Source organism: Dendrobates tinctorius, unplaced genomic scaffold (assembly GCF_039654945.1).
Source record: "Dendrobates tinctorius isolate UK_male_01 unplaced genomic scaffold, ASM3965494v1 ptg000017l, whole genome shotgun sequence".
Classification (NCBI taxonomy): domain Eukaryota; kingdom Metazoa; phylum Chordata; class Amphibia; order Anura; family Dendrobatidae; genus Dendrobates; species Dendrobates tinctorius.
The window spans coordinates 7741344-7764248 of record NW_027361685.1 but is presented as its reverse complement, the minus strand read 5'-3'; the positions used below and the strand labels follow the sequence as shown (position 1 = coordinate 7764248).

Sequence of the window (22905 nt, the reverse complement as noted above, 5' to 3'; positions counted from 1 at the left end):
TTTTATAGGGCGGGTCGTTCCGGACGCGGCGATACCAAATATGTGTACTTTTATTGTTTTGGGTTTATTTTATTTCCAAAAAATGAATTTATTAGGGAATTTTTTTTTTTTAAATTTATTTAGCGATTTTTTTTAAAATTATTTTTACACCTTTTTTTTTAACTTTATTACATTGTCCCAGGTGGGACATCACTGTCCTGTGACAGATCGCTGATCTGTCACATCACAGATCACTGTGACAGATCAGCGATCTGTCACAGGCAGTGCTGCAGACTTCCTCATGCCTGCACTTTGCAGGCACTGAGGAAGCCGGCTCCCTGAAGGCCCCCAAAGGTCCCCGTCGCCATCTTGGATCCGGGGACCTGCAGGGATAGAGCCCCCCGCAGCAGCGCTGCACATTGCGCTGCTGTGAGGGGCTCAGGGAAGCACGGAGGGAGCCCCCTCCCTGCCGATGCTTCCCTTTAACTCCCGGTACACCGCGATCGTGTTTGATCGCAGTGTGTAAGGGGTTAACGTGTCGGGGGCGGTCCGTGACCACCCCTGACACATTGTGCCGGGTGTCAGCTGTGATAATCAGCTGACACCCGGCCGCGATCAGCAGCGCTCACCACGTGGGGGCCGCTGATCGCTGTGACCTACTATCCCGTCCCTGGGAATGAAGTCCCAGGGCACATGGACGGGATAGTACGTCACATGGCAGAAAGGGGTTCTGTGGGAATTGCGAACATGTGCTGCACTTGCGGTTTTGAACTTGCAGTGAAACAAAAAATCACAGCTAGCAGCGTTGTTTTCCGTTGCAGCAATACAGCATTTGCCGGATCTGCCGCGAATGGCATAAATGGCTGATGTGACAGTAGCCTAAGTCCCTGACAACAGTGTCTGCATTAGTCATCCTCATCAATGGGGGGCAGCACTAAAAGTGCCCAGGGCAGCACAAACTCTAAACACGGCCCTGAGCGGAGGCTCCTGTTTGGGATAATAAGCCAACATGATCACAGCTGCTCCAAATGAAAAGAAAATTAGTTTATTACAATGAGAGTTCGTTCACATAACTATATGATATGGTCGAGAACTATCCGATGTCTTATCAGATCGCGCTAGACCCAATATTATACCATGGGGCAGAGCAGAGCTGTACTCTCTATCTCATACTAATTCAGCATGAGAAAAAAAATCACAGCCACTGGCCACCTCCTGATGGGCACCATGAAGAATGTGAAGTGACCAGATAAAGTCCATCATCACCCTGCACCTTGGCTCAGCCGGACGGGGCTCTTCTCTAGCACATGATGCTCACGAAGGAGTCACAAAAGCATTTTTTTACCAGGCAGATATTCTATATCCTGTTCAAATTGTTTTTATTGAAAATGTCCTAATTATTATACAATCCAGGTAATGACGGTCACAGAGGAGCGCCAGCCGTGCCTTCTCTGGGGAGATCAATGCAGCTCCAGCCGGGTGCCTCCAAAGAGGAAGGAGGTTGCGATGCTGGATGAACCCGGTCGGACGGAGCTCAAAGAGAGGGGAGTGTAGATTTAGAATCTTCTTATATTAATCACATTGGACTACATTAATAAAAGAAGATTGTAAATCTACATTCCCCTCTCTTTGCGCTCCGTCCGGCCGGGTTCATCCGGCATCGCTAATTATTATACAAAATAGAGTTAAACAAAATAAAGGAAAAGAAAAGGGAAAAAAAAAGGGGAAACAAGGGAAAATAAAGGAAAATGGGAGAAGGAACTATCGCAAAGCAACAACAGTTATTCTATCTCTGATACATGTACCAAGAGATACTAAGATCAAGGGTAAGACAATGGAGTTATCATTTCTTTCACATTATCTCACCATTGTGATAATGAAACCATCACATATTATGTAAGCTATGTTCCTGATCAGGGCTGCCAAAAGGAATTTCAGGGCCCCATACTGGCAAAATTTTTGGGCTCCCTTGAGACTCCGTCCAGGCTCCACCTCAGTTCTGCCTCCACTCAAGCCCCACCTACACCCCTCAAACTTTCCACAGTCCCACCACCCACTCCTGGAAAAACTCTTCTACCCCATCCTCACCAATCACACAGTAACTGTTCCCATGGAACTGTATCACATACATAACCATCAGCTTTTATTTTGACCAACGGATTTTTTAAGCCTGCCACCACGACAAGGTAGACTCTTCTGGCAGGGCCCTACTCTACTCTAACCTATTAAACGTTTCTTAAAATATCCAATCATCTTATTAGGAATATTTTCTATTTGTTTTTCTTTAAGGGAATGTGTCACATACATTTTTTAAACTAATTGAAATCCTATTGTTATAATCTTTTTTGTATAATCTGTATTTCTGATTGCAGATTATTGTATGCTGTTTCCTGAACATTTATGGGAGCTGCTCTCTTGCCTGTTTGGAGATATGGATATTGGACATTTACATGTGTATATATATCATAACACATTATAGGGGACTCTATTTCCTTGGGAGAGTTTTCTATTCATGTTCTTACGTTTAGTGACATTACATGCAGATGTCATTGTGCAGGAAGGGGGAAGAGGTGAGCTGTGACATTACCTACTGGGAATGGTGTACCCTGTTATCTCTCATTGTAATCCTGCTTGTTATGATAATGAGGTGACTGCTAATAAGGGATCTCTTCTGGAAGTGCCAGTCTATTAGAAAAGTTGTTTCTGTTTATTTTATGATATAAGGGGTTACATACTTTCTTGCAAAACTTTATTAACTATGATTAAAAGGATTAGCCATGTTCTGGTTATTGGTCACGAATGTGTTTGAGATGATAGGGCTCTTACTAATATGGCCTTTCTTGAATTACAGCAACAAATATGAAATATGGGAAATAGAAATATAGGCTATGCTGAATTTCTGCACTAAATGCCTTTTAATCATCTCATATAATTGTAGATTGTGAGCCCTCGCGGGCAGGGTCCTCGCTCCTCCTGTGCCAGTCGTGACTTGTATTGTTTAAGATTATTCTACTTGTTTTTATTATGTATACCCCTCCTCACATGTAAAGCGCCATGGAATAAATGGTGCTATAATAATAAATAATAATAATATACTCATTGGTTAATAATGATAACTAGAGAGTGGACAATGCCCAAAACATAAAAGCTTCATAACACATTCCCACTAAATATTTTGCTAGCTAAATCTATTTTCATAGGAGTCATTTAGTTAAATCCTTTGGTCAATTACATAAAGTGCAAAATTACAGTGACAATAACAAAAGAGAAAACAAAGAAAACAGACAAAACAAAAACAACACATATAACAATAACATATAACACAATGAAAATAAGGTCATTTTGTGAGATCAGAGAAACATAATATAAAAACAACAAAGAGTATTGCACACAATCTAAGGAACTGAAGTAGGTCCGACCCCCCCCCCCCCTTTGTTCCTGCTCACCGGGCACCATACACTAGTAAGGGCAGTAATGCCCTGATGGCGGCCCTGTTCCTGCCTACATGAAGTATGGAGCTAGTCTACATAGATCATGGGATGTCAGGCATCCATTCCTGGCTACCTACAGTTGCCATTTCATCTAAGTATTCAGTCAATCTATATTAAAAGGAAACTTCTCACCCCCCCAAGGTCATATATGACCTATTAATATGGGCACACAGGTAATAGGTGCTAGTCCTACCTGTATGCCTCATATTAACGGTCTTGTTGTGGAGAAATGTTATATTCTGTCTTTACATTAATGATTTCTTCCAGGCTCCGGGGCATTCTCTGCCTGGAAGAAATCCCTGCCCCCTCTCCTCATTACAATACTACCCTCCTCCCATCAGCGCCAGTAATAGCCCCAGAATCCTGCGCCTCAGCCATGCACCTTGTCGGTGCTCACACCAGAGATTACTGGAGCGGAAGGCGCCGGCACCTGTGCAGAAGATCCCTGAGTGCAGTACCCATAGAAGGGAGGATGAGATATGTATTTCTGGGGGAGTGCAGGGCGCAGGAGTGGGATTCCAGGGCCAAAACTGCCGTGCATGAGAGGGTGTTAGTATTACAATGAAGAGAGAAGGCAGGGATTTCTTCCAGGCAATGCAAGCCCCAGTGCCTGGAAGAACTCATTAACTTAAAAAAAATGTAACATTTCTCCATAACAAGACCATTAATATGAGGCATACAGGTAGGACTAGCGTAACATTTCTATTACCTGTATGCCCATATTAATAGGTCATATACGTCTCGGGGGGGGGGGGGGGGGTGACAGATTACTTTTAAAGCATAAACACACATATATTAATTCTTATCTATCTAATAGGATGACGACAGCTGTCCAGACCTGCATCCCACCACAAGAAACAGTCCAGAGTAATCCCTGGAGAATGCTATCATCCTCAGTGACACAGTGAGGGGCTATGCGCCCCTTCTGATCTCAGGCTATTTACTCATCTAGGAGTGTCTGCTCAAACTGTTGGGGTACAGCTGTGGGACCCTATTTTCAGAGATGATGTCCTCCACCCAAGTCTCAAAAAGCTGAAAGGGTCTTCAGGAGAGGTGGGTAGTCGACCTAGGCTATCAGACGGTCACCTCTGTAGCTGTAGTCATCCTTCCTATGGTACTATTCAGGGGTGGACAGGGTTGGACATGTTATTGGTACAAATTGTGAAATTGCCCACGGGCCAAGAGGTAAGGGGACCCATTTCAACCTCCAAAGCAGATGAAATTGGGCGTTATGATGAGTTATTGGGCTGCAAAGGATCCATATATTGTTCATGCACAGTGTCCCTCTTCCGCCTGTGTCTAACAGTGGCTCCAATATATAATTAATTTCCTGCAGTGAGAATCACATCACATTAATAATTTCCAGGCAATCAAGCTCAACACCATCAATCCTATCACTACCAATACTGTGTGGGCTTTTGAAAAGTTGAGAATAAATTGTTTAACCCAACTCTGATAGACCCCATCCAGAAAAAGGGATTCCATCCCTCCTTGGATATATCTCCAGCTTTTTGCTGCAGCTCCTTTCCTTTATCCATTATTGAATCATGTGCATCTTCTAGGAGCAGCATTGCTCACCTATAACAGCGCAAGTGCCCCCTTCACCTGCTAACAGGCAGTCAAGCGCCATTGTCTTCTGAAGGGCTACTATCCTCATTAGTGACATCACAAGTAGAAGCTAATGGAGGTGACGCCAACAACCAAAACATTTGGTGACATCACAAGTAGTAGCTTATGGGGGCAAAGCTAACCACCAAAACATTCGGTGAAATGACAAATAAGAGCTAATGTGGGCGGAGCCAAGAACCTCACTTCCATTGAAGCGCATTGCCCAATATACTAGAGATCAAACGATATGAATCCTCCAATGTGGGGGAAGATCTGACTAGCTTCACTGCATATGGAGCTAATATGTATATACATCGGTGTTGTGCAAGGATTTCCCAATATTGGTTGGATTTATATTTTTGATCTGGACTGTATATTACTATATGTCTCAATGACATCCGACAATTACATAGTTATCTTCATGTTACATGCAGGGTGGATAAAAATCTTGATTTTTTTTAAAAAATCAAAAAAATCAGATTTTTTTGATTTAAATCATTTGATTTAAATCAGATTTTTTAATCAAGTTGTACACAAGCAAAACTTTGTCTTTTTGCAAATCTAATTGTTTTACACAAATAAAAATATTAAAACAGTTGATTATGAAACCTAATAATTTTTATTTGCACTATTAAACACTCAGAATTGAACTACAGAGAGTAAGTACTTTTTAACAATAGCCTATCTCTAAAGTTTGAAGTAAGCAAACATCTTCAGTGAATACATCAGTCCTTTAAGCCTACTGTTTATTTAGGACTTTTTATAGGAAAACCAGTTGTCCTGCTTTAGCAGTTCCTAATCCTAAGCGGTTTCGGACTGTTGTGTGCACAAAACCAAATGAAGAAAACAATCTCTCTACTCCTGCGGATGAAGCCGATGCAGTCAGTAGCTGAGTAGCTAGATTTATTATCTTTGCTGGAAGAACAAGTGATTGCGACTTCCACCAGTCCAGTGGTTTTAGTTCATTAACGACGTTATCTGCAAACATGTATTTTTGAAATGGTGCAGATTCACACTTCAATTTCAGCACAGTTGCCACAATGTCATGGTTAGTATTGGCGAGCCACTCCATTGCAGAGTTGATTTCCGCCTCAGATAATTTTTTCCCTCTGTAGATGGGATGCAAGATATTGGCTAAATAGTGTTCTTCTTTTAATGCTTGGTCCTTGCGGTGCTGTATTGCAACCTTTACATTGTTTGAGAGGTTCAAGAGATCTAGAGAACCTTCTAAATCTTTCCAAACTTCTGTGGCATCAGCTATGGTTGCAGTATCTTTCTGCATTTTATCCAACGCAATCGATATTGGCTTTAACCTTTCCAAAAGGTCCTCGGCATTTCTCTTCACACCAAGATTTAATACTTTGCTTCGTATATTAGCATCAATTTTATCCCGATGTGTTTCGCAAATGGACAGTAATTTTGACCAGTTGTTAATAAACAGTTCCAAGCAGTCAGCCAAGGTATTCCATCTAACATCTTGTGGTAGAACCAACTTCAGTCCTCCCATTTCCTTGTAGGTTGCATGTGCAAAATGATTATTGCGGAAATATTTAACAATTTCTACAACATGTTCCTTGACACCCAAAATATGCAGGTCTTTTGCCAAAAGATGCAACAAATGGGCAGAACAACCGTATGTAATGACATTTGTGTCATCCTGTGCCAGTTCCGCTCGCATTTTTGCCACATTGCTTGCGTTATCAGTAACTAAGCTCCTTACTTTACATCCAAACTGTTCTTGGCATTGGTGAATTGAGTTCTTAGCAATTTCAAGTAAATATTCAGCAGTATGTGAATTTCCAGATGTGTCGATTGTGTCTGTAAGGTAAGTTTCACCATCTTCTGTTGTGACACAAGTGCAAATTATGGGGTCGTTGTGGATGTTGCTCCAACCATCCAAGCTCATGTTAACAACCTTGTCTTTCAAATATTTTGTACAAGCCGCTCTTTCTATGTCGTATACAGCCTGAAGATGTTTTCCTGAGATATCAAATCTACTTGGTGGTTTGTAGCCTGGTCTAATTCCTTCGATCATTTGTACAAACAATGGGTGCTCAACTAGTCGGAAAGAAGAATTGGTTGCAAATATGAATTTAGCAATTAATTCATCAAAATGTTCTTTCTGGCTCGTCGTAGTCTTTAAGATGAATTTTTCTACACTTTGCACGCAAAGTTTTTTTTTGGGCTGCTTTGTTGAAGTTGTACCCAGATATTGATTGTCACGTGCAGCACAAGCCATATTTGACCCTGAAAGCACAGAAATTAAAAATATAAATCGACTGCGTATTTGAAGAAATATAACGAAAATATTGAAACAAACTTTTTGAACAATGTAATGGTCCTCGTCCTATAAGGGCTGTCTCAAAAGTTATGCTACTCAAGTTTTCCGGTGAGGTTGCTGTAATACTGGTAACTAATATCAGAGCCTCAGCAACTGAAAAAAATTATGTCACAAAAGTTTTAAAAATGTTTTTTTTTTAAAATGGTCAATTTGGCAGACTTCAAAAGTGAATTGCAGCCTACAATAAAAAAAAAAATAAGCGTATACACACTTTATTTTTACTTAAAGGACATGTGCACCTTTATTTTTTAAGGTGCAGCCAGTCACAGTGTGCACATGTCCTCCCCCCGCAGCTCTCTTACCTCCGATGTCAGCGCTGCGGGGATCCGTGGCTTCCTTCTGCCCGTCCGCGAGCGCGCCTCCATTCATTTCAATGGAGCGTGCGGCCCGCTGACGTCACGCCGCTGGATCACTGCGAGTAGGCCGCAACCGGAGGACGGGAGGCGGACGGTCAAAACGAAGCCACGGATCTCAGCGCTGCGGGGATCGGAGGTAAGAGCGCTGCGGGGGGAGGACATGTGCACCTTAAAAAAAATAAAGGTGCACATGTCCTTTAGCGTTAATTTTCTGTGAAATATTGCCTTAACATAAATTTAAATTCTATACTCCAGAACTACCAGTGCTAGAAATTTTTCTTTTCATAGACTTTAACCATCCCAGTAAAATGTCTGTTAAAAAAATAGGTTGTAAATTAATTGCCAGACTTACCACTAGTACTAGGCTCCTGGTGCATAAGAAGCTGTGGGGGTTCATTGACATTAGTTGTATCACTATCAACATCTTCATTTCCCTTCTGGTTGCAGTTTTCATAATGTGATTTCAAACGGCAAACAAGTCCTTGGATATCCTTTTGACAGTATTTGCACTTTGCTCTTGCACCTTTCTTTCCAAGATCTGCTGCTGGCATCTCAACAAAATGAACCCAAATAGGGTCTCTCTTACGACCTGCTGCCATGGCTCACACAGATCACTTATGAAGTTTGATTGTTACTACAGCCTGAGCCAAGCACTGCTGATGTTACTACAGCCTGAGCCAAGTACTGCTGACTATCCAACAAGTTTGGGCATGTCAACTGAATGCAGGGAAAAAGAAACTAAACCAAAACTGAAACCATGCTAGAAGTGTGGAATTAAAGGGGCAGTATGAACAAAATGTGGAGGCTATTAATAGTTTATACAATTAAGACATGCTGCTTTTAAACACCTACCTATTGCCATATAGTAAAACAAAAAAGATTTTTACTTACTTTGGGGTCCCCCCCCTCACCCTGGCGTTAGATCGTTGCCCCTAGTTTCGTCCGTGTAACTATGGGCGCACATGCACACTGCTCTCACTTCTCATTTTAATCGTGATTTATATTAAAAAAAAACCTTTTGATTTAAATCATGATTAAAATCATGATTTAAATCGATCCGATTTAAATAGAAAAAAATCTTTTGATTTAAATCGTGATTTAAATCATGATTTAAATCGGCGTGATTTAAATCAATCCACCCTACTGCCATCTCGCCCGATTTGAGACGTGCTCTGGAAGAGTTTCAGGAGGACAAACCTGAGCGTTGTCCCAGTGGAAAGTTGTATGTTCCTGACCAGTGGAGGAAGAGAGTGATGTCTGAAGTTCATTGCTCTGCATTGGCTGGTCATCCAGGTATTTTTGGTACTAGAGATCTGGTGAGTCGATCTTTTTGGTGGCCCGCCTTGTCTCGTGATGTCAGGAATTTTGTGCAGTCCTGTGGAACTTGCTCCCGGTCTAAACCTTGTTCTCGCTCTAGTGGCTTGTTGATGCCTTTGCCGGTGCCCAGGAGGCCATGGACCCATATTTCAATGGATTTTATCTCTGATATGCCTGTCTCTCAGAGAATGACTGTTATTTGGGTGATTTGTGATAGATTCTCTAAGATGGTCCATCTTGTACCACTCCCTAAGTTGCCATCTTCCTCTGAGTTGGTGCCCTTGTTTTTGCAACAGGTGGTTCGCTTGCACGGGATTCCTGAGAACATTGTATCTGACAGAGGAGTTCAGTTTGTGTCTAGATTTTGGAGGACTTTCTGTTCCAAGCTGGGAATTCAGTTGTCCTTCTCCTCTGCGTTTCACCCTCAGACCAATGGGCAGACGGAGAGAACAAACCAGACTTTGGAGTCGTATTTGAGATGTTTTATTTCTGCCGATGAGGATGATTGGGTTTCATTTTTGCCCTTGGCCGAATTTGCTTTAAATAATAGAGCTAGTTCTGCCACTTTGATGTCACCTTTTTTTTGTAACTTTGGTTTTCACCCTCGATTTTCTTCAGGGTAGGTGGAGCCTTCTGCCTGCCCAGGTGTTGACACTGTGGTGGAGAGAATGCACCAGATCTGGGACCAAGTAGTGGATAAGTTGTCTCTCTCCCAGGAAAAGGCCCAGCGGTTTTCCAACCGGCGTAGGACCGTTGGTCCCCAGTTTAAGGTGGGTGATATGGTTTGGTTGTCATCAAAAAATATTGCTATGAAGGTGGCTTCTCCTAAGTTTAAGCCTAGATTTATTGGACCTTACAAGATTTTGGAGATTATTAATCCGGTCTCTTTTCGGTTGGCTCTTCCTGTCACATTTAAAATTCATAATGTGTTTCATAAGTCCTTATTGAAGAGGTTTGTTGAACCAGTAGTTCCTGTGGTGGCACCTCCTGACCCTATATTGGTTGAAGGTAACATGGAATATGAGGTAGAGAAGATACTGGATTCCCGTCTGGCTAGACGGAGGCTCCAGTATTTGGTTAAGTTGAAGGGTTATGGTCAGGAGGATAATTCCTGGGTCTCTGCCTCTGATATTCATGCCGAAAGATTGGTGCGTGCCTTTCATCGGGCTCACCCGGATCGCCCTGGTGGCATGGATGAGGGTTCGGTGACCCCTCCTCAAGGGGGAGGTACTGTTGTGAGTTCATTTTTCCCTTCACCATTGAGGTCTGATGAACTCCCTCCTCTGGTGAAGGAAGGTAGTGAGACTGGTTACCAAACACCTGGGCAGCTAGATTATGACTGGGTGGCTGGAATTGAGGACTGGATATAAGGCTGCTGACGCCCTTCTTCCTTGCTGGTGATTTTCCTGCTGGATTCTTTGAGACCAGTCTGATTCCTGCATCTCAAAGCTAAGTTTTTCTGCTCTGCTTTGTACTCTTCTGTTTTGTTTTTGTTTTGCCTTGTTTTTTGGGAGTTCTGCCATCCCCGGCCGGGGGTGAGCTGAATTCCATTTTTGTCTCTGATCTGTTGATATTTTGCTCTGTCTTCAGAATTTACCTGAGTGCTGATATAGTCTTTTGAAGCCTAGCGACTTCAGGGCCTGTTTTTCCTATCAGTCGGTTGTCTCATTTTGATAGGGTTTTTGCGGATGGCAGACAGCAGCCTTCCTATCCTGTCCTATGTAGTTAGCTTGGGCCCCATCATTTGCTCAACCTGTCTTTCTATCTGTGTTAGTGTTTTCATCTTGCTTCACCGTCATTATATGTTGGGGGCTGCCTTTTGCTTTGGGGTCTGCTATGGGGCAGTTTAGTTTTTCCCCTTTCTGTCTTTAGGCTATATAGTTCTCCGGCTGTGATCGAGGGGTCTAGGGCACCGTAGGAACCCCCCACGGCTACTGCTTGTTGTTGTGGATAGGTTCAGGGGTCTGCAAACCGATAGCTGCCAACCTCTCTGGTATTTCTGGACTTAGCTGGTATTTTGTTTTTTCCTCCTTCGGTGACTCATCATAACAGAGAGGCCTCCCAAAGACACTACTTGGGCAGATGCTCAGAAGGGGTGACAGCAGAGCCCAATTTAGCGACCACCTGCTGGTGATCAAGTACAAGAGGGATGTCCTTTTCTTTACCACCATACACGGTGGTGGCAGCGCCCTCAGCACTGTACAAGGTATCTCTACACAGGTCTGCAAACCGGACTGTGTACAGGGGTACAACAAAAACATGGGGGCGTTGATCTCTCCAATCAACTCCTCCAACCGTACAGTGCTTTGAGAAAGGCCAGGGTGTGGTACAAAAAGCTGGCCGTGCACATCATACAAATGGCAATGCTCAACGTTTTCCTGCTGTCACTATGTCGTACCTTCAGTTCCAGGAGGTAGTAGTTAAGGCCCTGATATTTGGCACTAAGGAAGGAGCGGGCCCCAGTACTTCCAGAACTGAAGGTGCTCGTATCGTACCAGGTCAGCATTTCCTGGGAGAGGTCCAACAAACTGGAAAAAGAGGTAAGTCGCAAAAAAGGTGCCAAGTGTGTAACAAAAGGGGAATACGCAAGAACACCATCTATCAATGCGACACCTGCCCAGAAAAACCTGGCCTGTGCATGAAGGATTGCTTCAAATTGTACCACACCTCCATGCACTACTAATTTACTTTACAGGAAGCAGTAAATTAGTTCCAAAAAGGGGGCACATCTAGATAAGTTCCTGGGGGGTCTAGTTTCCAAAATGATGTCACTTGTGTTTTTTTTTTACAGTTTAGGCACATCAGGGACTCTGCAAATGGAACATGACGCCCGCAGACAATTCTATCAAAATCTGCATTACAAAACGTCACTACTTCCCTTCCGAGCCCCGATGTGTGCCCAAACAGTAATTTTCTCCCACATATGGGGTATCAGTGTTCTCAGGACAAATTGGACAACTTATAGGGTCTAATTTCTCCTGTTACCCTTGGGAAAATAAAACATTGGGGGCTAAACAATCATGTTTGTGGAGAAAAAATTTTTTTTCGTACCCGATCATTATGAACTTTAGTGAAACACTTTGGGGTTCAAAGTTCTCACCACACATCTAGATAAGTTCCGTAGGGCATCTAGTTTCCAAAATGGGGTCACTTGTGGAGGGTTTCTACTGTTTAGGCACATCAGGGGCTCTGCAAACGGAACATGACGCCCGCAGACCGTTCGTGGAAAGGGGCTATCCACGCAGAGTAATTTCCCAGGCTTATCAGAAAGCTTTGACAAATGAAAGGTCTGTATTGCTTCAACCTAAATCTCGAAATTCTTCTCATACCATTAACTTGATCACTCCCTACAATAACCAGTGGCGCGAGATTTATCAGGTATTAGATAGGCATTGGGAAATTTTACTGAACGAACCCAAACTAAAACCTTTTCTTTCTGATAGACCAAAAATCGTAGCCAGAAAGGCTAAGAACTTGAAAGACCATTGACAACCAGTCATTATCAACGACAAACGACAAGGATTGGCACTGGGCATCGTCTATCAGGTTCGTTTCCTTGTGGTGGATGTACTATCTGCCCGTTCATGATCGCTTCTGATACCATTACACTCTCAATTTTTCCAGGTACAATTCAATTGAGGCACTATTCCAACTGCAAATCTAGAAATGTGATTTATCTCTTGATCCGCCTATGCCCTAAAATTTACGTAGGACAAAACAGCCAAGAACTCAGACGGAGAGTGCAACAGCACATTTCAAATGCGAATAAGGCCAAAATGGACCGTGAGAAGGGTAAGCCCATAACCTCTGTGGCCAGTCACTTTTTGGACTATCATGGAGGTAGACATCAGGGTTTACGGGTGTTAGTAATTGATCAAATACGGAGTAACATTTGTGGCGGTAATCCAACAGAAGAACTTCTTCGCAGGGAGTCATGCTGGATCTACAATTTAAAGAGTATGGCCCCACAGGGATTAAATGAGGAGCTTCTATTTTCAGGTTTCTATGGATAATACCAGGCCTTTACATTCACCTCCTTTTCTTTCCTTATATCTTAGGTGGTTTCCAGGACTCCAAGACCCTTTCAGGTCTTGCTACAGCTTTCATCTGAAATAACGTACATTTGATCCGGCGATTGAATCATCAATCTCTGCAAGATTTTAAATTTCAGCCACCTGCTTTTGTAAAAAGCGCATATGGACTTTCTTTCCCCTACCATTTTTTCATTTTTCTATTCTTGCCTGTTGTGTCTTTGTTCAAGATTGCTCATTGTCTGCCAACATTCAAGTTGGCTGTTTATTTATGGCATCATATTTGACCATTCATAGCACCATGTCCCTGGTCCCATTGTGACCATACCAGATCTTATTTTTGAAGTCACATGTTCACCTTGAGAAGGGCCATTTATTGGCTCCTTATGTTTGCCCATGTATTCTCACTCTGTGTATTTAATTCATTGCACACTAGTCTGTGCCCATACACAGTGTGTTTGCCATATTACTAGGATATCTGATCATTCACAGCACCATGTTTTTGGCCCCATTTTGATCATTTTTATGTTGGAAGACTCATGCTTATCCTGAAAAGGAGTTATTTATTGGTCTCTCGTTCTGTGTGTTTAAATGTCTTGCACACTAATCTGGATTTCTACACGAGCTGCTTGTTATAATAGCATATGCTGCATGAGGATAATCCTGTTTAAGATTTCCGTGCGTTTCATCTTTTGCACACTGATGTAAGGTTTTTTTTTATGGTGCATAAATTTGTACCCAATCCAAATCATGTAGTTTTTAACCCTTCTGAGTTTATATAAAATTGAGATACTACCTTTACGACTGTATTATCCATTTGTATATGTCTTCCTTTTCTCAGTTGGGGTTTCTCTATTTGCCATGCACATAGATATCTTAGGCACAACAGCATGTGCTGATTTTTCATAATGTGCATATACAAGCACGCATCTTGGACACGATTTTTCTATCATGTGTAGATATATTCAGATCAACGTATATGTGCTCGCACGTGTCTGATTCCATATAGGTGTCATTGATGTGACGATGCATTGGGTGCCCATATGCTATAAATAAAATTGTATTGACATCTATAGATGCGTCTTGGATACGATATCATGCACCCATGCACTTTTTGTCAACACGTCTGCATATGATATGGAATTGTATATACATATGTATTGATTAACAAACATGGCTTATATATTCATAGTTCTGTTTTTCCAGAATAGATTAATATTAACTATCTATTCAGTCTCTTTTGTGCAGCACATTATGCTTATTTCGGTAGACGCTATGTGTTGATCAACCGGCCCTCTTTTTGCTTCCATGTTGCACTAAGGCAGATTTCAGCCTAAGTACCATAAGAATAAACTCTGCGCAGGCGCTAAAGCACGTTTTTGGCGCATGTGCTGTTCACGTCCATATATCTGACATCTGCGCATGCGTGTAGTTCTGTTTCATTTAGAATAAACTATTGGTTATGCTATATAGTCTACATTGCACAATACATAGGGCTTATTTATAGACAAATGTCCAGCAGTGATTGATTAAAAAGACTTATAGTGTTGTTCGTCCTATACTAAAGGTACTGTCACACTTAGCGATGTACCAGCGATCCCAACCAGCGATATGACGCGGTCAGGATCGCTGGTGCATCGCTAAGTGGTCGCTAGTGAGCTGCCACACAGGCAGATCTCACCAGCGACATCGCTGGGGTTGGGCGTCGTTACTTACCTGTCACACTAGGCGATCCTGCGTCCTCCCGCCCGCATCCTCGCTCGTCGGCGCCACAGGAAGCCCAGCAGGAAGCTGACGACGAGAAACAGTCCTGGATCTTCTCGCGCGATCAGCGATAACCAGCGGGGGAGCAAAGGAGGTAAGTATCAGACAGAGCGATATCGCTAGCAATATCGCTGCTACGTCACAAAAACCAGTGACGTTATAGCGATATTGCTGGCGATATTGCTTAGTGTGACGGGCCCTTAAGGTAAACTTTATCCCAAATGTCGCAGGCACGTACTTTGCACAAGCATCCAAATATATGCTCTGGCGCTTGCGCTATCTACTTTCATATGGCAGTGCGTTATACATCTGCGCATGCGAAAAAGGTTTTGATCTCTGCGCATATCCCAATAAGGTATTTGCCAAACTTTATTGCCACCTTGTCAGATGTTGACAAGATGGCCAACGCCGCAACTACTTCTGACCGCCTCACTTCAGCTGGGTGTTTTCCACGCATGCGCGGTTTAATCACCTTGCTTAACTTTATTGTTAGACCTTGCCACGCTGACAAGATGGCCGCGGCCATGCGATTCTCCAGCCGCCTCACTCCAGTAAGTGTTAATTCAATTATACCGCACATGTGTTCATGATATAAATATGACCGACGCACACATGGACTCAGCGCTCTATCCCTCCCTTGAGAAAGCCACTCGTTTGTGGCGATACACGTGGGGTTTGCTCCCCCCACCATCTAATCCTGCAGAGGCACCAGGCACTTTAATCTTCTTACATGCATTAGCATATTCATGGAGTTTTGGTCTATTGATCTTTTTTGTCTGCATCTTCTGGCAATTTGTGGTTTGTATGCCTTTCTTAACCATATCAGGGGTGCTCAGCCACCAGCTCCTTTGTCTTATATGGGCTTTTGCATTTAACTATCTCATATTGGCTGCATGTCCTTGATAACATGCGATTTGCATGCTTTCATTAACCACACCAGGGCCGCACAAATGCTAGCCTCATTGTTCTATATGGGCTTAGTTCATATTTTTCTTGGTGCTGTGAAGTCTTTATTACTCATAGATATCTTTGACCGTATTTTTTTATTCTGTTTGGATCTGCTTTATTCATGCATATCATGAATCATGTCTCATTAGATATTCTATGTGGTCATTTGCTCAATTTTTGTGGGATTCTTTGATGTGGGTGGGTTATCACATCATTATTCCATGACATGACCTGTTCCTTCTATGTGTACATGTTTTTAAATGTTTTTATGGAGTTTGTGCTATTCCATGTCTGTGTTGGATTTGTTCAATAAAATAAAATTGTGTTTATACAAACCCATATCTGTGGTGTTCCCATTGTATAGGCAAGTCGCTTTCTCCTCTGTTTTATGACGCCCGCAGACCATTCCATCAAAGTCTGCATTCCAAATCATCACTACTTCCCTTCTGAGCCCGACGTGTGCCCAAACAGTAGTTTTCTCCTAAATATGGGGTATCAGTGTCCTCAGGACAAATTGGACAACAATTTCTGGGGTCAAATTTTGCCTGTTACCCCTGGAAAATAAAAAATTGGGGACTAAACGATCATGTTTGTGGAAAAAAACATTTTTTTTTCATGCCCGGGTATTTTAAACTTTAGTGAAACACTTGGGGGTTCAAAGTGCTCACCACACATCTAGATAAGTTCCTTAGGGGGTTTAGTTTCCAAAATGGGGTGAATCGGTGGTTCCCACTGTGTAGACATATCAGGGGCTCGCCAAACGCAACATAGTGTCCGATCTTAATTCCAGCCAATTTTAGTTTGAAAAAGTCAACCGGTGCTCCCTCCCTTCCGAGCCCTGCCATGCACCCAAACAGTGGTTCCCCCCACATATGGGGTATCAGCATTCTCTGGACAAATTGGACAATTTTTGGCATCCATTTTCCATTTTTTCCTTCCCCGTTTCTTCTGCTCCTGTGAAACACCTGAAGGGTTAATAAACTTCTTGAATGTGGCTTTGATCAGCTTGAGGAGTGCAGTTTTTAGAATAGTGTCACTTTTGGGTATTTTCTGCCATATAGACCCCTCAAAGTGACTTTAAATGTGAGGTGGTCCCTAAAAAATGTTTTTGCAAATTTTGTTGCAAAAATGAGAAATCGCGGGTCAACTGTTAACCCTTATTACCTCCTAAAGGGACAGTGGTCAGAATTGTAAAAATTGGCTCGCTAATTGACGTGCAAACCACCCTTGGGGGGTAAAGGGATTAAAAGATGAAAGCTGAGCTGTGATTGGTTGTTATGAGCAACAGTTTTCCTTGTAGACAGTTGCGGTAACTGAGACTTATTATTCTTATCATTTCTAGGATGTTTCTGTAAATCTGGAAATAACACAATTTATTACCGTGCCAACACAGACCACCCTCTGACACAGACTGCAGGGGGAGCCCAGAATCAGGAACTTCTGTTTGTCTGGCATGAAGCATCTCACTAACTTAAAAATTCAAGCACAGATTAAAAAAAGAAACACAAGACGGATTTCTCCAACCCATGTATAATTTTAATCGATGTAACAGCGCCAACCTGAGAATGTTGGCTCTGACGGGATGATGTGGAATATTAGGGGTAGTAGACCGATGGCTCTGACAGAATGATGTGCGATATTAGGGGTAGTAGCCTGGTGGCTTTGAAGGGATGATGTGAGATATTAGGGCTAGTAGACCCTGGCTCTGCCTGATGGGATGATGTGGGATATTAGGGGTAGTAGTCCGGTGGCTCTGGCTGATGGGATGATGTGGGATATTAGGGGTAGTAGTCCGGTGGCTCTGGCTGATGGGATGATGTGGGATATTAGGGGTAGTAGTCCGGTGGCTCTGGTTGATGGGATGATGTGGGATATTAGGGGTAGTACGGGATGACGGATTTCATTTAGTTGGATGGTAGATATATATATATTTAGATGGGAAAGTAGACTAGGTGGGAAAGGGGGGGTATGGAATTAAGATGGGATATTGTGGCTAGGGAGAGAAAGCACAGTAGGTGCTCATCCACGTTGATTCTACCTGTAAGAATCTTGTTATGGGAGAAAAATATATTTGATAATTTATATAATATTTACAGCTAATTTATAACCCAAACTTGTTGATTGTGTGGATGTGTCTGGCCTAAGAGAGACAATCACAGGGAGTGAGTGTGACGACAAAATAGTATTTTGACACGGTGACTACTTCAAATAAGAGTCTTCATTGCTAGTGCATAAATCAAGAAGCAGGAGAACGTGGCGAACCCCACAATGTCCACATACCAAAGAGGCACACACAGACAAGACAGATCTATAGAGAGGATTACATTACCCAGAGGCGCTCTTTTCAGCACGTTTCGCTTGTAATGCTTCCTCAGAAAGGGGTTTCTACAAGAGAAACGCGTGTAATGTGCAGTTTGCCCCGTTCTGCTGCTTCTGGATTTATGCACCAGCAATGAAGACTCTATGTGAAGCCGTGACCGTGTCATGCCCATAATGCCACACATGCCCTATGGAATCGGCTTTATAACATTCATTGTCTGTACTATTTTTTTAATGTTTCCATGAGCACTGTCACTTTATGAGTCTACAATGTAATATTTATTCCTGTGTGGATTGTAAACCCGTTCTATATATTCTTTGTATCTGGGTTTATTGTGAATTGTTATTGACCATTCGGCGGAGACCTTACACCTGAGATATGTAACGATATAGGGTGATAAGCGATATAATTGTTATACTTCTTCCATATGGGCTTTCCACTTACAGTTATATATACTGTATATGTAAAGGATTTTACTAAACTATACTTTGGGACAGATTTCCATACGTTTTATATACATACCTGATGATTTTTCTCTGCATAATCTCTCCTTTTTACATGTTTTTATGTTTTGCTGAAATAAAGAAATTGAATTTCATACTGAAATGTTGTTTATGGGAGTAACGTTTGTAGGCCATGTTGTTGATTTCTACTTCTGAATATATGGAGGACCTTGTTTGAGATATATATATATATATATAGATATATACACTCACTGGCCACTTTATTAGGTACACCTGTCCAACTGTGTGTTAAGACTTAATTTCTAATCAGCCAATCACATGGCGGCAACTCAGTGCATTTAGGCATGTAGACATGGTCAAGACAATCTCCTGCAGTTCAAACCGAGCATCAGTATGGGGAAGAAAGGTGATTTGAGTGCCTTTGAACGTGGCATGATTGTTGGTGCCAGAAGGGCTGGTCTGAGTATTTCAGAAACTGCTGATCTACTGGGATTTTCACGCACAACCATCTCTAGGGTTTACAGAGAATGGTCCGAAAAAGAAAAAAAATCCAGTGAGCGGCAGTTCTGTGGCCGGAAATGCCTTGTTGATGCCAGAGGTCAGAGGAGAATGGGCAGACTGGTTCGAGCTGATAGAAAGGCAACAGTGACTCAAATTGCCACCCGTTACAACCAAGGTAGGCAGAAGAGCATCTCTGAATGCACAGTGCGTCGAACTTTGAGGCAGATGGGCTACAGCAGCAGAAGACCACACCGGGTACCACTCCTCTCAGCTAAGAACAGGAAACTGAGGCTACAATTTGCACAAGCTCATCGAAATTGGACAGTAGAAGATTGGAAAAACGTTGCCTGGTCTGATGAGTCTCGATTTCTGCTGCGACATTCGGATGGTAGGGTCAGAATTTGGCGTAAACAACATGAAAGCATGGATCCATCCTGCCTTGTATCAACGGTTCAGGCTGGTGGTGGTGGTGTCATGGTGTGGGGAATTTTTTCTTGGCACTCTTTGGGCCCCTTGGTACCAATTGAGCATCGTTGCAACGCCACAGCCTACCTGAGTATTGTTGCTGACCATGTCCATCCCTTTATGACCACAATGTACCCAACATCTGATGGCTACTTTCAGCAGGATAATGCGCCATGTCATAAAGCTCGAATCATCTCAGATTGGTTTCTTGAACATGACAATGAGTTCACTGTACTCAAATGGCCTCCTCAGTCACCAGATCTCAATCCAATAGAGCATCTTTGGGATGTGGTGGAACGGGAGATTCGCATCAGGGATGTGCAGCCGACAAATCTGCGCCAACTGTGTGATGCCATCATGTCAATATGGTCCAAAATCTCTGAGGAATGCTTCCAGCACCTTGTTGAATCTCTGCCACGAAGAATTGAGGCAGTTCTGAAGGCAAAAGGGGGTCCAACCCGTTACTAGCATGGTGTACCTAATAAAGTGGCCAGTGAGTGTATATATATTTAGACAAACGAACTACATATAGCGGCAAAAGGCGTATACATGATAACCTCATACTGCAGGGAAAGACAATAAAGAAAGTGATAACACAAAATGACAATATTTAGGAGTATTTCACCAAACTCTGACATGGCTGTTCAACATATTTAGTACTGATCATTCTCGTACAATGAGTGTTTTTATTGTAACATGGCCAAACATGAGGAATGACAAGGCGCTGTCCTAGTAGTGGTCAACACCTTTAAGAAGATACAATTTTCAGTTAAATTATTTCTAACATTATGAATATGAAAAAGGCTTCTCCCCTTGTGAGAACCATGATGTTTATTAAGAGTTGATTTCAGTGTAAAACTTTTCCCACATTAAGAACATTAAAAAGGCTTCTCTGTGTGAGTTCTTTGGTGACTTAAAACAGATGATTTCTTCACAAAACATTTTCCACATTCTGAACAGGAAAAAGGCTTCTCCCCTGTGTGAGTTCTCTGGTGTCTAACAAGATTTCATTTATGGTTAAAATATTTCCCACATTTTGAACAGGAAAAAGGCTTCTCCCTTGTGTGAGTTCTTTGGTGTCTAACCAAATCTGATTTCCAGATAAAACATTTCCCACATTCTGAACAGGAAAAAGCCTTCTCCCCTGTGTGAGTTCTTTGGTGTCTAACCAAATCTGATTTCCAGATAAAACATTTCCCACATTCTGAACAGGAAAAAGGTTTCTCCCCTGTGTGAGTTCTTTGGTGTGTAACAAAACGTGATTTATGTGCAAAACATTTCCCACATTCTGAACAGGAAAAAGGCTTCTCCCCTGTGTGAGTTCTTTGGTGCCTAACCAAATGTGATTTCTGGCTAAAACATTTCCCACAATCTGAACAGGAAAAAGGCTTCTCCCCCGTGTGAGTTCTTTGGTGCCTAACCAAATCTGATTTCTTGCTAAAACACTTCCCACTTTCTGAACATGAATATGGCTTCTCTGCTGTGTGAATTCTCTCATGTGTAACAAGATCTGAATTCTGAGTGAAACATTTCCCACATTCTGAACAGGAAAATCTATTCTCTGTTATGTGAATTTTTTCATGTTTAAGAAAAGTCTTTTCAAGAAAATTATTTCCATTTTCTGAATATGAAAATGGCTCCTTTCCTTTAGAATCAATTAATTTTTCAATGCTTATATTGTGACTTTGATTTTCCTTAGTAATTGGTAATGAACCAAAAGATGGGACCTGTTTCATAGGATCAGATGACAGATCTTTGCTATGAAGGGATGATGGTATATCTGGAGTAATGGCATTAACTTCAATTGGATCCTGTGAGATCTCAAGATCATCAGATTTAAAAATAGAAGATGGCAGCGTTCCCTCTGACCTCCTGGTACAGTCATCTGCTAAAAATAAAACCAATTAATAATTTTGAATAAAATATCCTTAAATTTTATACTTTTGGACATTTCTACTTAAGCTGTCCATAAAAATACAAGCTTTTTAAAAATATTGAATTATTCACCAAGACAATGACAGTTCATAGTCTAATCGAAAGCCTCATAGCATGAACCAGCGCATCATGGTGCTCAATGGTTTGTTCATTCTGCTTTCCAAACATGGAATAAAAAGCCAACAAACAATATTATATAGGCAAAAATTATACCAATAAAACTTCTATTTATCTCACGGAAACACAAGACACCACTAAGGTCCATCATCTGTCAGAGGAAAACCAAAAGGTTTCCACAATATTTGTGGCTCAACAGCTCTTGAAAAGCAACATGGCTTCCATAAACCAATCCAGCAATATCCGCTCTCCCAAAGTCAAATATCCACTCTCTTCTGAGCCTTGTAGTGCGCCCAAACCATATTTAGCATCCATATATTTGGCATTACTATAGTGAGAAGAACCCACTTAATTTACGGTGTGTGTCTCCTGGAGCACAATCTGGGCATTATGTGTTGGATAATAAAATGGCAAATTGCAATTTTCATGTTGCAACATCCAGTGCGAGCTAATTTGCATAAAGTGTCACTACTCCCATAGAATAATTCACTGAGGGTTATAATTTCCATAATGGAGTCACTTTATGGGGATTTCTACTGCTTTAGTTTCCTGTAATTTTGTTATATTAGGGCATCTGCAGATGGTGTGTCCCCTCTCCTCTGGAATCTGCTCCTGCGATGTTTGATTCCATCACCAAGCAGCGCCTTATCTATTGTGCAGGCGTTGCTGGTAATAGAAGAGACGTTGAAACCAGAAGCTCTGGGAGGCGCTGGCTCTGTCCAGCCACTAAGATTAGGGTGCCTGAGACCAGTAGTTTCATCCAGCCTGGCAGTATGGGTTTGTGTGCTGTCCAGCAATCTGGTAGTAATCTGCTACCTGCTTAAGCCAATTAGAAAGCACCAAACCCTCCTAAAGCTTGAAGCCTATTCCCGGAATCTGCCAGATACCGCCTTGTTCTCCTCTGGTTCAGTCCTCTGTGCTCAGCTGCTGTATTTGTTTCCTGGTGTAATCCCAGCCCGCTTACTGACTACACTTGTGTCTTCTGATTTTGTACTTTCTCTGCCCTCCTGGTTATGACCAACTACCTGACTATTCTTCTTGCCATCTCACCCCACAGAATAGCAGGTAACACCATGGCCCAAGCCTAGGGATCTCTGTGTAATTCCAGATCCATGTAGAGGGGTTAAAGGATGATGAGCAAGGCAATCACTGGGATCTGGAAAATAGAGTAGATAGAGCCAAGCCTTCTCGTGGTGGCCATCTTTTCATCTGCCGGGTGATCACTAACAGTGCTCCCAATACATCGTGTCTGCAAACTATTCCATCAA

General features: G+C 42.3%; 1 long non-coding RNA gene across 2 annotated transcripts in view; it reads left to right on the top strand.

The window, feature by feature from the left end:
* LOC141082270 (uncharacterized) overlaps positions 1-18761 on the top strand; it is a 28192-nt gene extending 9431 nt beyond the window's left edge. The window contains exons 2-4 of one of the 2 annotated variants that reach the window (XR_012230483.1): positions 12536-12638; positions 12717-12884; positions 13151-18761. This is a non-coding gene — a long non-coding RNA (uncharacterized lncRNA). Of the gene's footprint in view, positions 1-10680; positions 12639-12716; positions 12885-13150 lie in introns of those variants that run through there. The other variant, XR_012230482.1, reaches the window with a different exon arrangement.
* Positions 18762-22905: the final 4144 nt, after the last annotated feature.